Source organism: Neolamprologus multifasciatus, chromosome 7, assembly GCF_963576455.1.
Source record: "Neolamprologus multifasciatus chromosome 7, fNeoMul1.2, whole genome shotgun sequence".
NCBI classification, from domain to species: Eukaryota; Metazoa; Chordata; class Actinopteri; order Cichliformes; family Cichlidae; genus Neolamprologus; species Neolamprologus multifasciatus.
In genome coordinates this window covers 67213020-67225058 of record NC_140445.1, presented here as the reverse complement: position 1 = coordinate 67225058, position 12039 = coordinate 67213020, and positions in this window count along the sequence as shown.

Genomic DNA, 12039 nt, shown 5'->3' with positions numbered 1-12039 from the left:
AAGAAAGAATGACAGCAAATCACATCACAAAGGGACGCAAAGACAAGAAAAACGCCGTCGTTTAAGAGAAAGAAAGATGGTTAAAAAAGTACGGGCTTAATAAATGCAGACTAACCAGATATTAGTAATTAAAACACTGAAGCATTGTTGTTTCCATCACTCCCACTGTAATAAACCTCCCCTTGCTTTCCTCCAGGCTATTACGGCTTATTTGAAGAGGAACAGACTTGAGCATGAAAATCAACCAGCTGCTTTATTCGATTAAAAGTACGAGGAGATCAAAGCTGCACAGTCACAGATAATGTCTCTAGTCCCACAATAAACACCATCATATAGAGATTTTCAGTGATTTCGGACACAGTGCATGCTCTTGCTGGTGATGGGAAAAAAATCAGCTAAGTGTACGTACAAAAACACAGGTTTTATAGTTTTAGCCTCTGCACATCATTATAGTGGATTTTAAATAAGCAGTTAAGATGTGATTGAAGTGAAAACTTTAAGCTTTAATTTAAGAGATTTAACAAAAATATTGTATAAAGTTTTTTTAGGAATTACAAACATTTGTATACACAGCAGGAAATTAATAATAAATTTAATACAGCTTTTTAAAAACATACTTACGTATATGTATATGTAGCTCGGGTGGAGCTCGGGTGGAGCTCAGGTGAGCTCAGGTGGAGGTCGGGTGGGGCTCAGGTGAGCTCGGGTGGAGCTCGGGTGGAGCTCGGGTGGAGTTCAGGTGAGCTCGGGTGGAGCTCGGGTGGAGCTCAGGTGAGCTCAGGTGAGCTTGGGTGGAGCTCGGGTGGAGCTCGGGTGGAGCTCAGGTGAGCTCAGGTGGAGCTCAGGTGAGCTCGGGTGGAGCTCGGGTGGAGCTCGGGTGGAGTTCAGGTGAGCTCGGGTGGAGCTCGGGTGGAGCTCAGGTGAGCTCAGGTGAGCTTGGGTGGAGCTCGGGTGGAGCTCGGGTGGAGCTCAGGTGAGCTCAGGTGGAGCTCAGGTGAGCTTGGGTGGAGCTCGGGTGGAGCTCAGGTGAGCTCAGGTGGAGCTCAGGTGAGCTTGGGTGGAGCTCGGGTGGAGCTCAGGTGAGCTCAGGTGGAGCTCCGGTGAGCTCGGGTGGAGCGCTGCACTAAGGTTCAGTTGCACAGGAACAGTTTATGCATCAAAGTCAATAAATGATGGATTGGAAGGATTTCATAAGTTAGTCAAATGTTTGTTTGGACATTTCTCTCAAAACCAAACTTTTCAGCACCTCCACAAAGGTCATCAGGTTGGATCGTTGGCCTCGTGTCGTGGTAAATGTTCTTACATTGTGCTTTTCTACTCAACACGCTTTACATGGTGCGTCCTCTTCACCTATTCACACAAATATTCATACGAGCACTTTTCCTCTGTATCTAAGTGCTTTCTCGCTAACACACAGGAGCTTCACAGGGTTCAGTGTGTTGCCCTTGGACACTTTGGTGTCGGGGGGGGGGGGGGGGGGGGGGGGGGGGGTCTGTGATTCAGCATTTTGAGTTTATTTTGTATTTTTGACTTCTTAGGTTGTATTTGAATATGTTCTGTTATTTTCAGTTAAGGTTTAGTCTCGTCTATGTTATCATCAAGGTCCCCTTGTTTTTGAGTCTTTTCCTGTCCTGTGTGTTTAACGTTTAGTTATGCCTGTGCTTTTGTCTCCATTATCTGTCCTCACGTGTCTGTCCTTCTGTCTGTCATGTGTTTCATGTTGTCAGCTCGTGTTGTCCCGTCTACATGTTCCTGTTTTATTTTGAAGAGTTCAATTCAATTCAATTCAATTCAATTTTATTTATATAGCGCCAAATCACAACAAATGTCGCCTCAAGGCGCTTCATAGATACAGAGAAAAGCCCAACAATCATATGACCCCCTATGAGCAAGCACTTTGGCGACAGTGGGAAGGAAAAACTCCCTTTTAACAGGAAGAAACCTCCGGCAGAACCAGGCTCAGGGAGGGGCGGCCATCTGCTGCGACCGGTTGGGGTGAGAGAAGGAAGACAGGATAAAGACATGCTGTGGAAGAGAGACAGAGATTAATAACAGATACGATTCAATACAGAGAGGTCTGTTAATACATAGTGAGTGAGAAAGGTGACTGGAAAGGAAAAACTCAATGCATCATGGGAATCCCCCGGCAGCCTACATCTATTGCAGCATAACTAAGGGAGGATTCAGGGTCACCTGGTCCAGCCCTAACTATATGCTTTAGCAAAAAGGAAGGTTTTAAGCCTAATCTTAAAAGTAGAGATAGTGTCTGTCTCCTGAATCCAAACTGGAAGCTGGTTCCACAGAAGAGGGGCCTGAAAACTGAAGGCTCTCCCTCCCATTCTACTTTTAAATACTCTAGGAACAACAAGTAGGCCTGCAGAGCGGGAGCGAAGTGCTCTAATAGGGTGATATGGTACTACAAGGTCATTAAGATAAGATGGGGCCTGATTATTTAAGACCTTGTATGTGAGGAGCAGGATTTTGAATTCAATTCTGGATTTAACAGGAAGCCAATGAAGGGAAGCCAAAACAGGAGAAATATGCTCTCTCCTTCTAGTCCCTGTCAGTACTCTTGCTGCAGCATTTTGGATTAACTGAAGGCTTTTCAGTGAGTTTTTTGGACATCCTGATAATAATGAATTGCAGTAGTCTAGCCTGGAAGTAATAAATGCATGAACTAGTTTTTCAGCGTCACTCTGAGACAGGATATTTCTAATTTTAGAGATGTTGCGCAAATGGAAGAACGCAGTCTTACATATTTGTTTAATATGTGCGTTGAAGGACATATCCTGGTCAAAAATGACTCCAAGGTTCCTCACAGTGTTACTGGAGGCCAAGGTAATGCCATCCAGAGTAAGAATCTGGTTAGATACCATATTTCTAAGCTTTTCAGCGCCGAGTACAATGACCTCAGTTTTATCTGAGTTAAGAAGCAGAAAGTTAGTGGCCATCCAAGTCTTTATGTCTTTAAGACATTCCTGCAGTTTAACTAATTGGTGTGTGTTATCTGGCTTCATGGACAGATAGAGCTGGGTGTCATCTGCATAGCAGTGAAAATGTATGCTATGTCTTCTAATGATGCTGCCTAAGGGAAGCATGTATAATGTAAACAGAATTGGTCCTAGCACCGAACCCTGTGGAACTCCATAATTAACCTCAGTGTGTGAAGAGGACTCTCCATTTACATGCACAAATTGGAGTCTATTAGATAGATATGATACAAACCACTGCAGTGCAATACCTGTAATACCTACAGCATGTTCTAATCGCTCTAATAGAATATTATGGTCAACAGTATCGAATGCTGCACTAAGGTCAAGAAGGACAAGCACAGAGATGAGTCCACTGTCAGAGGCCATAAGAAGATCATTTGTAACCTTCAATAAAGCTGTTTCTGTGCTGTGATGAACTCTGAAACCTGACTGAAACTCTTCAAATAAACCATTCCTCTGCAGATGATCTGTTAGCTGTTTGACAACTACTCTTTCAAGGATTTTTGATATGAAAGGAAGGTTGGAGATTGGCCTATAATTAGCTAAGACTGCTGGGTCTAGAGATGGCTTTTTGAGTAAAGGTTTAACTGCAGCCACCTTGAAGGCCTGTGGTACATAGCCGATTATTAGAGATAGGTTGATCATATATAAGATCGAAGAATTAATCAATGGCAGGACTTCTTTGAGCAGTTTTGTAGGAATGGGGTCTAAAAGACACGTTGATGGTTTGGAGGAAGTAATTATTGAAGTTAACTCAGAAAGATCGATTGGAAAAAAAGAGTCTAACTTAACATCAATGGAACTAAGAGTAGCTGTAGATAATATTACATCTGTGGGATGATTATTGGTAATTTTTTCTCTAATGATAAAAATTTTATTTGTGAAGAAGTTCATGAAGTCATCACTAGTTAACGTTAAAGGGATGGTTGGCTCAACAGAGCTCTGACTTTTTGTCAGCCTGGCTACAGTGCTGAAGAGAAACCTGGGGTTGTTCTTATTTTCTTCAATCAGTGATGAGTAGTAAGCTGTTCTGGCTTTGCGGAGGGCTTTCTTATAAAGCAACAAACTATTTCTCCAGGCTAAATGATGATCCTCTAAATTTGTGACACGCCATTTCCTCTCCAGATTACGAGTCATCTGCTTTAGGGTACGTGTTTGAGAATTATACCACGGGGTCAGGTACTTCTGATTAGAGACCTTAGTTTTCACTGGAGCTACAGTATCCAGAGTCGTACGTAGTGAGGAGGTGAAATTATTAACAAGATAATCGACCTCTGTTGGGGTAGCGTTCAGATAGCTGCTCTGCTCTGTGTTGGTACAGGGCATTGACGATGATAACAGTGGCTGGATTATATTCTTAAACTTAGTTACAGCGCTTTCAGAAAGACATCTACTTTGATAAAGTCCACTCTCCACTGCTGCGTAATCAATTATTGTAAATGTAAATGTTATCAAGAAATGATCAGACAGGAGAGGGTTTTCAGGAAACACTGTTAAATGTTCAGTTTCTATGCCATATGTTAAAACAAGATCTAGAGTGTGATTAAAGTGGTGGGTGGGTTCTTTTACATTTTGAGAGAAACCAATTGAGCCTAACAACAGATTAAATGCCATGTTGAGGCTGTCATTTTTAGCATCTACATGGATGTTAAAATCACCCACAATAATTATTTTATCTGAGCTCAGAACTAAATTAGATATAAAGTCTGAGAAATCAGACAGAAACTCTGTGTAAGGCCCAGGTGGACGATAGATGATAACAAGTAAGACTGGTTTCTGAGTTTCACAGCTGGGGTGGACAATGCTAAGCATCAGGCTTTCAAATGAATTAAAAGTCTGTCTGGGTCTTTCATTAATTAATAGACTGGTGTGAAAAATTGCTGCCACACCACCCCCTCGACCTGTGCTTCGAGATTTCTGGTAGTTAGAATGACTCGGGGGTGTTGATTCATTTAAACTAACATAATCATCCTGCTGCAACCAGGTTTCTGTAAGGCAGAGTAAATCAATTTGTTGATCAATTATTAAGTCATGTACTAACAGAGACTTGGAGGAGAGAGACCTAATATTTAATAATCCACATTTCACTGTTTTATTCTTTGGTTCAGATGTGGATACTGTATTGTTCTTTCTTTGTGAATGTTTAAGTTGTTTGTTGCTGGTTTTTAGTTTGTTTTTTGTCTTTTTGGAAGCAGACACAGTCTCTATGGAGATGGGTTTTTGGGGGGGTAGCAGGAGGAGAGAAGCTGCAGAGAGGCGTGTAAGACTGCAACTCTGCTTCCTGGTCCCAACTCTGGATAGTCATATTTTGAGGGGTTTAATAAATTTGTCGATATTTCTAGAAATGAGAGCTGCTCCATCCAAAGTGGGATGGATGCCATCTCTCCTAACAAGACCAGGTTTCCTCCAGAAGGTTTGCCAATTATCTATGAAGCCCACATCGTTTCTGGGACACCACTCAGACAGCCAGCAATTTAAGGAGAACATGCGGCTAAACATGTCACTCCTGGTCTGATTGGGGAGGGGACCAGAGAAAACTACAGAGTCCGACATTGTTTTGGCAAAGTTACACACCGATTCAATATTGATTTTAGTGACCTCCGATTGGCGTAACCGGGTGTCATTACTGCCGACGTGAATTATGATTTTATTGAATTTACGTTTACCCTTAGCCAGCAGTTTTAAATTTCCTTCAATGTCGCCTGCTCTGGCCCCTGGAAGACAATTGACTATGGTTGCCGGCGTCTCTAGCTTCACATGTCTGAGAACAGAGTCACCAATTACCAGAGTTTGACCCCCGGCGGGTGTGTCACCGAGTGGGGAAAAACGGTTAGACACATGAACGGGTTGGTGGTGTACCTGGGGCTTCTGTTTAGGACTACGCTTCCTTCTCACCGTTACCCAGCCTTTCCCCAGCTGCTTGGGGTCTGCCGGGGAACAGCTAGCGGGGCCTACGCTATCTTCGGCTGCACCAGCTACAGGGGCCTGGCTAGCTAAGGGTGAGAGCAGGGTCTCATGTTCCATGTTCGGTGTGTTTAGTTTTGCTTCCCCTGTGGTGTTCAGGTTCATTTGTGTCAGCTGTGTTTCCAGGTGTTTCCACTTCGCTCATTACCCTGCTGTGTATTTAAGTTCTCTGTCTCCCTCTGTTCAGCGTCGGTCTGTCAGTTTTCCTTCCTTCATGCCATGTCAGATGTTCAGGTACCTCATGGTTCTGTTCAGGTCGTGCTCATGCTGTAGTGTATTCTGGGGCGATCGTGGCTCAAGAGTTGGGAGTTCATCTTGTAATCGGAAGGTTTCCGGTTTGAGCCCCGGCTCCGACAGTCTCGGTCGTTGTGTCCTTGGGCAAGACACTTCACCTGTTACCTGCTGGTGGTGGTCAGAGGGCCCGGTGGCGCCAGTGTCCGGCAGCCTCGCCTCTGTCAGTGCGCCCCAGGGTGGCTGTGGCTACGATGTAGCTGCCATCACCAGTGTGTGAATGTGTGGATGACTGGTTGTGTAAAGTGCTTTGGGGTCCTTAGGGACGAGTAAAGCGCTATATAAATACAGACCATTCACCATTTATTCTCATGGGTGTTCCTGTGATGGTGAACCATAAATATTCTTGAATATAAAGGTGATAAAAGCAATTAACAAATAAAATGATCATCCAATTACAGAATCAGACGAGGTCCTCATGAACTTTCTTTGGTCTTGAGCAATACTTTGAGTATCTCTTGAACAGCTATTGCTAGATCATGTTTCTGACCCCGTACGCTGGAGCCTTTCATGCTGCCAACATGCGAAATTATATTAAGTGTCCCATACAGACTGTTCTGCAGACATTCAGGTGTGCAATATGCTCCAAAGAAACACATTAGATTAATGACAACAAAAGGCCGAACTGAATACGACCAATCACACTGCACACACAGGTGAGAAGCAGGACACACACACACACACACACACACGTAAATATAATTAAATTCCAATTTGCACGCGCACACTTTATGCACACAGCTAATAGACAAACACAGAGACACACGTGTTGTATATTCTCACTCAGACACACACAGCAGCGCTGCTTTGTGTGTGTGTGTGTGTGTGTGTGTGTGTGTGGCAGCAGCTACTGTGGCATCTGTTGCCCACAGAGCCAGTCTGCTGGAGCTGGAGTCAATTATAAACACATTAGGCTCTGTTTCCCATAACACACAATGACAGAAATACCTGTACGTGATCGCTCACACAAGAACAAAGTCAGATGTGCAAACTATGGAACTATATATCCATCATTACGTCACTGCTGAAGAGACAGTGACAGAAATGTGCAAATATAAGCCAAGTATGATCCAGTTTCTCTTAACCCTTTAAAGCTGGTCGGAGCAGCACGCTCTGTTTTGCGTAACTATTTTTAAATCCCAGTAGCTCTGCAACCACGTGAGCTAGCGCAATAATGTTTTTTGCATATGAAACCGGAGGAGTTGTACTTACATCTTATGCCATCAGCTTGTCCTCGGTCACAGTTTCCTTCCACATATAGCTTTGCAAAAACTGCATAAAAAGCACTTGCAGCAACAAAAACATAATATTCCAGAAACACGCTTTGCTGATCCGATCAGCTGTTCATAACACTTCCTACGTCCATCAGCGCGAACGATCGCATGTCCGCCATGACCTGCCGGAAACCGGAAGTGACGTCATTTTTGCAGAAATGTATTTTTTTACCATCAGGGCCTCATGAGCCTATACTGGTGTTTTTAAAAGTTATGTTTGACTTTATGACTTTCTGTGTGGTTTCTGGGATGCTTAGGACTCATATTGCACTGCTGGAAATAGTTTATTTTGATGCATATGCTGCTTTTTTGCAAATTTGCATTATAATATTTATTTTCGTTTTTCTGCAGTGTATAAAAATTGGTGTATTTCAAAAATAAAACTATGAAGACACTCAAAATAAATTTCCTGTGGTGGGAAACTATTTTGTGCAACTTTTTTGTATTTACAGTTTTGAGGGATAAGCCTCTTAAATTTCTCTAACTAGAAATATATGTAAAAAAACAAAAACGATTTTCAATTTTTTTGTAGTTTATTGCACTTTTTTGCAATTTATGTAATTACTATGCACTTAATGCAGACATATTATTAAAATCTAGGCTGTAATGGTTGTATTGATGTATAGCAACTTGAAATGCTCCCAAAAATGGCTCCACAGCATGTAAACATATAATATAAGCTCTGGCGAACTTGGTTCTATGGTATGTTTTAAAGGGTTAAAACACAGGTGCAGAGTGTGTGTGTGTGTGTGTGTGTGTGTGTGTGTGTGTGTGTGTGTGTGTGTGTGTGGAGGGCAGCTATGGATAAAGATTGACTTCGAAACTGAGAAAAATTATAAACAAAATACCTCCAGACCAGTCATCTTATAAAACTCAATTTGTTGAAGAAGCCACTTGTAAAAATCACAGGCGTGCATCGTATTCCCAGCAGACCTCTAAATGCTAAAAGTCTCCGCGCCCTCAAAGACAGCGGCTTGGGATTAAACGTAGCTGACAGACTGAATAGAAAAGAATATCTCTGTCTTTCTGTGGGCTTTCTTCCATTAGCGTGCTAGACAAGCCGTCACGAAGAAGGCGCACAGAGGCGAAGCACGTAAAGCTGTTTGGGTGTGGACTTGCGCGTGCACCCAAGTATTTTTTGAGTACACGTGCATGTTTATAATGTACTCTATGTGAGTAATAGAGTAATAGAGCAAAGCCGACCTTTGGTGTGTGTGTGAGACAGCTGGCAAACAAGCATCACTCTCTCTGAGACTGACTGACAGGAGGACTGAGGAGGAACGCAGACAGAATCCAAAGATACAAAGAAACAAACGTTGAGCTCGTTACAGACGGTTTTTGTCACAGCTGGAAATTATTAACACGTACAGATTAGACAGAGAAATCAGAGGAAATCAAACAACAGAAGATGAGAGGTGAGAATCACGTGCTGTGCACAAACATATAGGACAGTCCTCAGCTGCATTCATAGCTGGCAGAGGGGCATTTAAGAAGGCTTTATGATCAAACTGCTGTCAGTCAGTAACACAGGGACTCTGAAACATCTCTGCATGTGTGTGCATCTCTGATCGTACCTGTGTTTGTTCACTACTACTACCAGTGGGCACGCGGGGGGGACCCACATATACACTTCATTCAGAAAGAAGTTAGAAGCTGTCAAAATTGTTTGCTAGCCATCAAAATCCTCCCATAAATATTAGTGTGAGCCCAAAACGTTAGCCAAACATTAGCAACAACATCTTCTACAACTACATCAGTGTGTTTTTCTGCCTTGTGAGCTTTGGAGTAAGCACTGATCTGAGGTCAGTACGTGAGCAGTGTTGGGAAGGTTACTTTTAAAATGTATTCCATTACAGATTACAGATTACATGCCCCAAAATGTATTCTGTAACGTATTCCGTTACGTTACTCAATGAGAGTAACGTATTCTGAATACTTTGGATTACTTAATATATTATCATGCTGTTTACAACTACATGAATGTACTATTGCTGTGATTTATTACTGTTACTGAAGGTCCGCGGCTCCGAACCGTAGTAAAGGGACCTCTGGCTAATACGGTGGGTTCTGTGTCGGCTCGTAGCTGAAAACTAGCTTTACTTTGTTGTCTGGGTCAACTTTGCTAGCAGAGACAGAGAGAGGCGTTGAAAGGCTGCTCCAACAGAACTTATTGTTTCAGAGGAAAACACGAACACGGTGTACAGTCGAGTCTTAGAGCTATACCTGTAGCATTCTGCCTGTTAGCTTAGCACAACAACAACAAAAAGGCCTCTCTCACCCAGGAAACGCGCACCCTGTAACCATGGCAACCGTAACGCTGCCTGGAACAACAGAACGTAGCTGTCAAACAAAACCCAAACAGTCCTGACCCGCCAAAATATGAAACAGGGAAGTACCGCCGTGTAATCCATTTATTTCAACAAAGTAACTGTATTCTAAATACCACCTTTTTAAACGGTAACTGTAACAGAATACAGTTACTCATATTTTGTATTTTAAATACGTAACGGCGGTACATGTACTCCGTTACTCCCCAACACTGCACATGAGGATATCTGCTGAGTTAATAATAATGCATCTGATACGAACCCCTTTTCCAGAAAGGCAGGACACCCGTAGCAGTTTAACTATTAGTTAAATCAGTCCAGAGCTAATATGTGTTTTTTATAAATGTTGTTTATTCTCATTTTGAATTTCTTGCCAGTATCACATTAGAAAAGAGACATTTTGTGATGTTTCGCCTGTTTGTAACAGGTTTGTTAGTGAGCTGTTTTTTCTTTTCTGGTATTTTTTGGGAACATTTTGGGTGTTTTATTGTTGCTGGTTTGTTTTTTGGGACATGGCTGAAAATATTCCAGGTGACAGATCCTGTTTTTATTATGGCGCTGTGCTATTTTACTGCATGCAGATTGTGTCTGACACTTTCTGAAGTGTCCATCATCAGCATCGTTGGTGCTTTCACAGATGCACGTACTGATTTCATTCCTGATCGTGCGTACTCGGTATCTCAGAGAGATTTCTCTGGATTCTCTGAATGTTTTAACAATTTAAGATTCTTCAGGTATCAGAATAGACTCATTCTTTGCAGTTTTACATGGAGAAACTTTATTCTTGAATTGCTGAAATATGTCGCTGTGCAGTCTTTACAGAGTGGTAGATCTCTTTCTATGTGTGGACGTGATCTGCTGCTAAATGTCCTTTTGCAGAGCTTTACTTTTTGTTTTTGCTTTAAACCTTTTTTGGGTATAAACTGTATGTTTTGTGCATCTTGTATCTTGTTTGTACAGTGAACAGTAACTTTGTTAACCTCCTTAGAGCCTGCGCTCGCTGCAATACCATCATGTTCCAGTCTCATGTGCGGTCCTGACTAATAGCTGGGATGGCGTGAAACACATACGAGCTTAGAGCAGTGGCGCTTCCTGTAACTGGCAGTTAAAAAAAAACAATGGTTAATTTCTGAGTTTCTACTAAAGTAGAAAATCTTTCTAGTTTAGTTTTTTTCTCTCAACTTTTTCACTTTTGGGTGAAAACTTCTCTGAATAATCTAAAAGTGTTTGAAACATTTGGGTGATTTCATAGATTTGGATTACTTCAGTTTTTGTTAGTCGTATCAATATTTCCAGATGAAGCTGTGTGTGTGTGTGTGTGTGTGTGTGTGTGTGTGTGTGTGTGTGTGTGTGTTTATGCGTAAGGCAACAAAACAACAGATAACCGTACCTCACTCCTTCTATTAGGAGTCCCGAGGTGCAGTAAAGTGTCCAGGGATAAAATATGTGTGTCTGTGTGTGTCTGTGTGTGTCTGTGTGTGTCTACGAGACAGTGTGAGTGCGATAAGTAATATAGCAGTCATAGAGGAAGCCACTGTAACCTTTATACAGCTCTTTACTCTGTCACTTTCTATAAAAACACATCTCCATCACTTATAGAAGGAGAGGAAGGAGCGAGGGGAACATGCACCGAGACTGACGGAGGAGAAAGAGAGTAAAGGAGGAGGGAAGGAGGAGAGGAGTAATAGCAGCGAGGAGGAGGAGGGAAAAACAATATGAAATTGAGCCAAGAGGAGAGAGCGTAGAAGTGTTACGAAAAGGGCTATAACGACAAAAGGATGAAGACCGGGAGTAAAGAAGCACAGGAGGAAGAAGCAATAAATGAAGACGCTCCATATTTTCAATGTCAAGCGTTTCTGCGCTCACGTGCTGCCCAGAAGAAACGTGAAAACGGGTAATACGAAGAAACAGAGAAAATAGGCAAAAACAAATGCTGAACGAACTGTCAAATAATCAAAGAAGACAAGGACATGCAGGACAGAAGAATAATGCAAAATTACTCATGGACACTGTGGTGCAACATCTTTGGTCATCTGGATTGACACAAACTCGCTGCACACGAGTTTAACTGTGCAGTGAGCAAAATGCATATTATGTGTTTTTATTAAAGGAAAACAAAACTAGCAAAATATTGTTATGTAGATAACAATATTTTGCTAGGACATCTTAGGTCAACTAAACTCCTCCTCT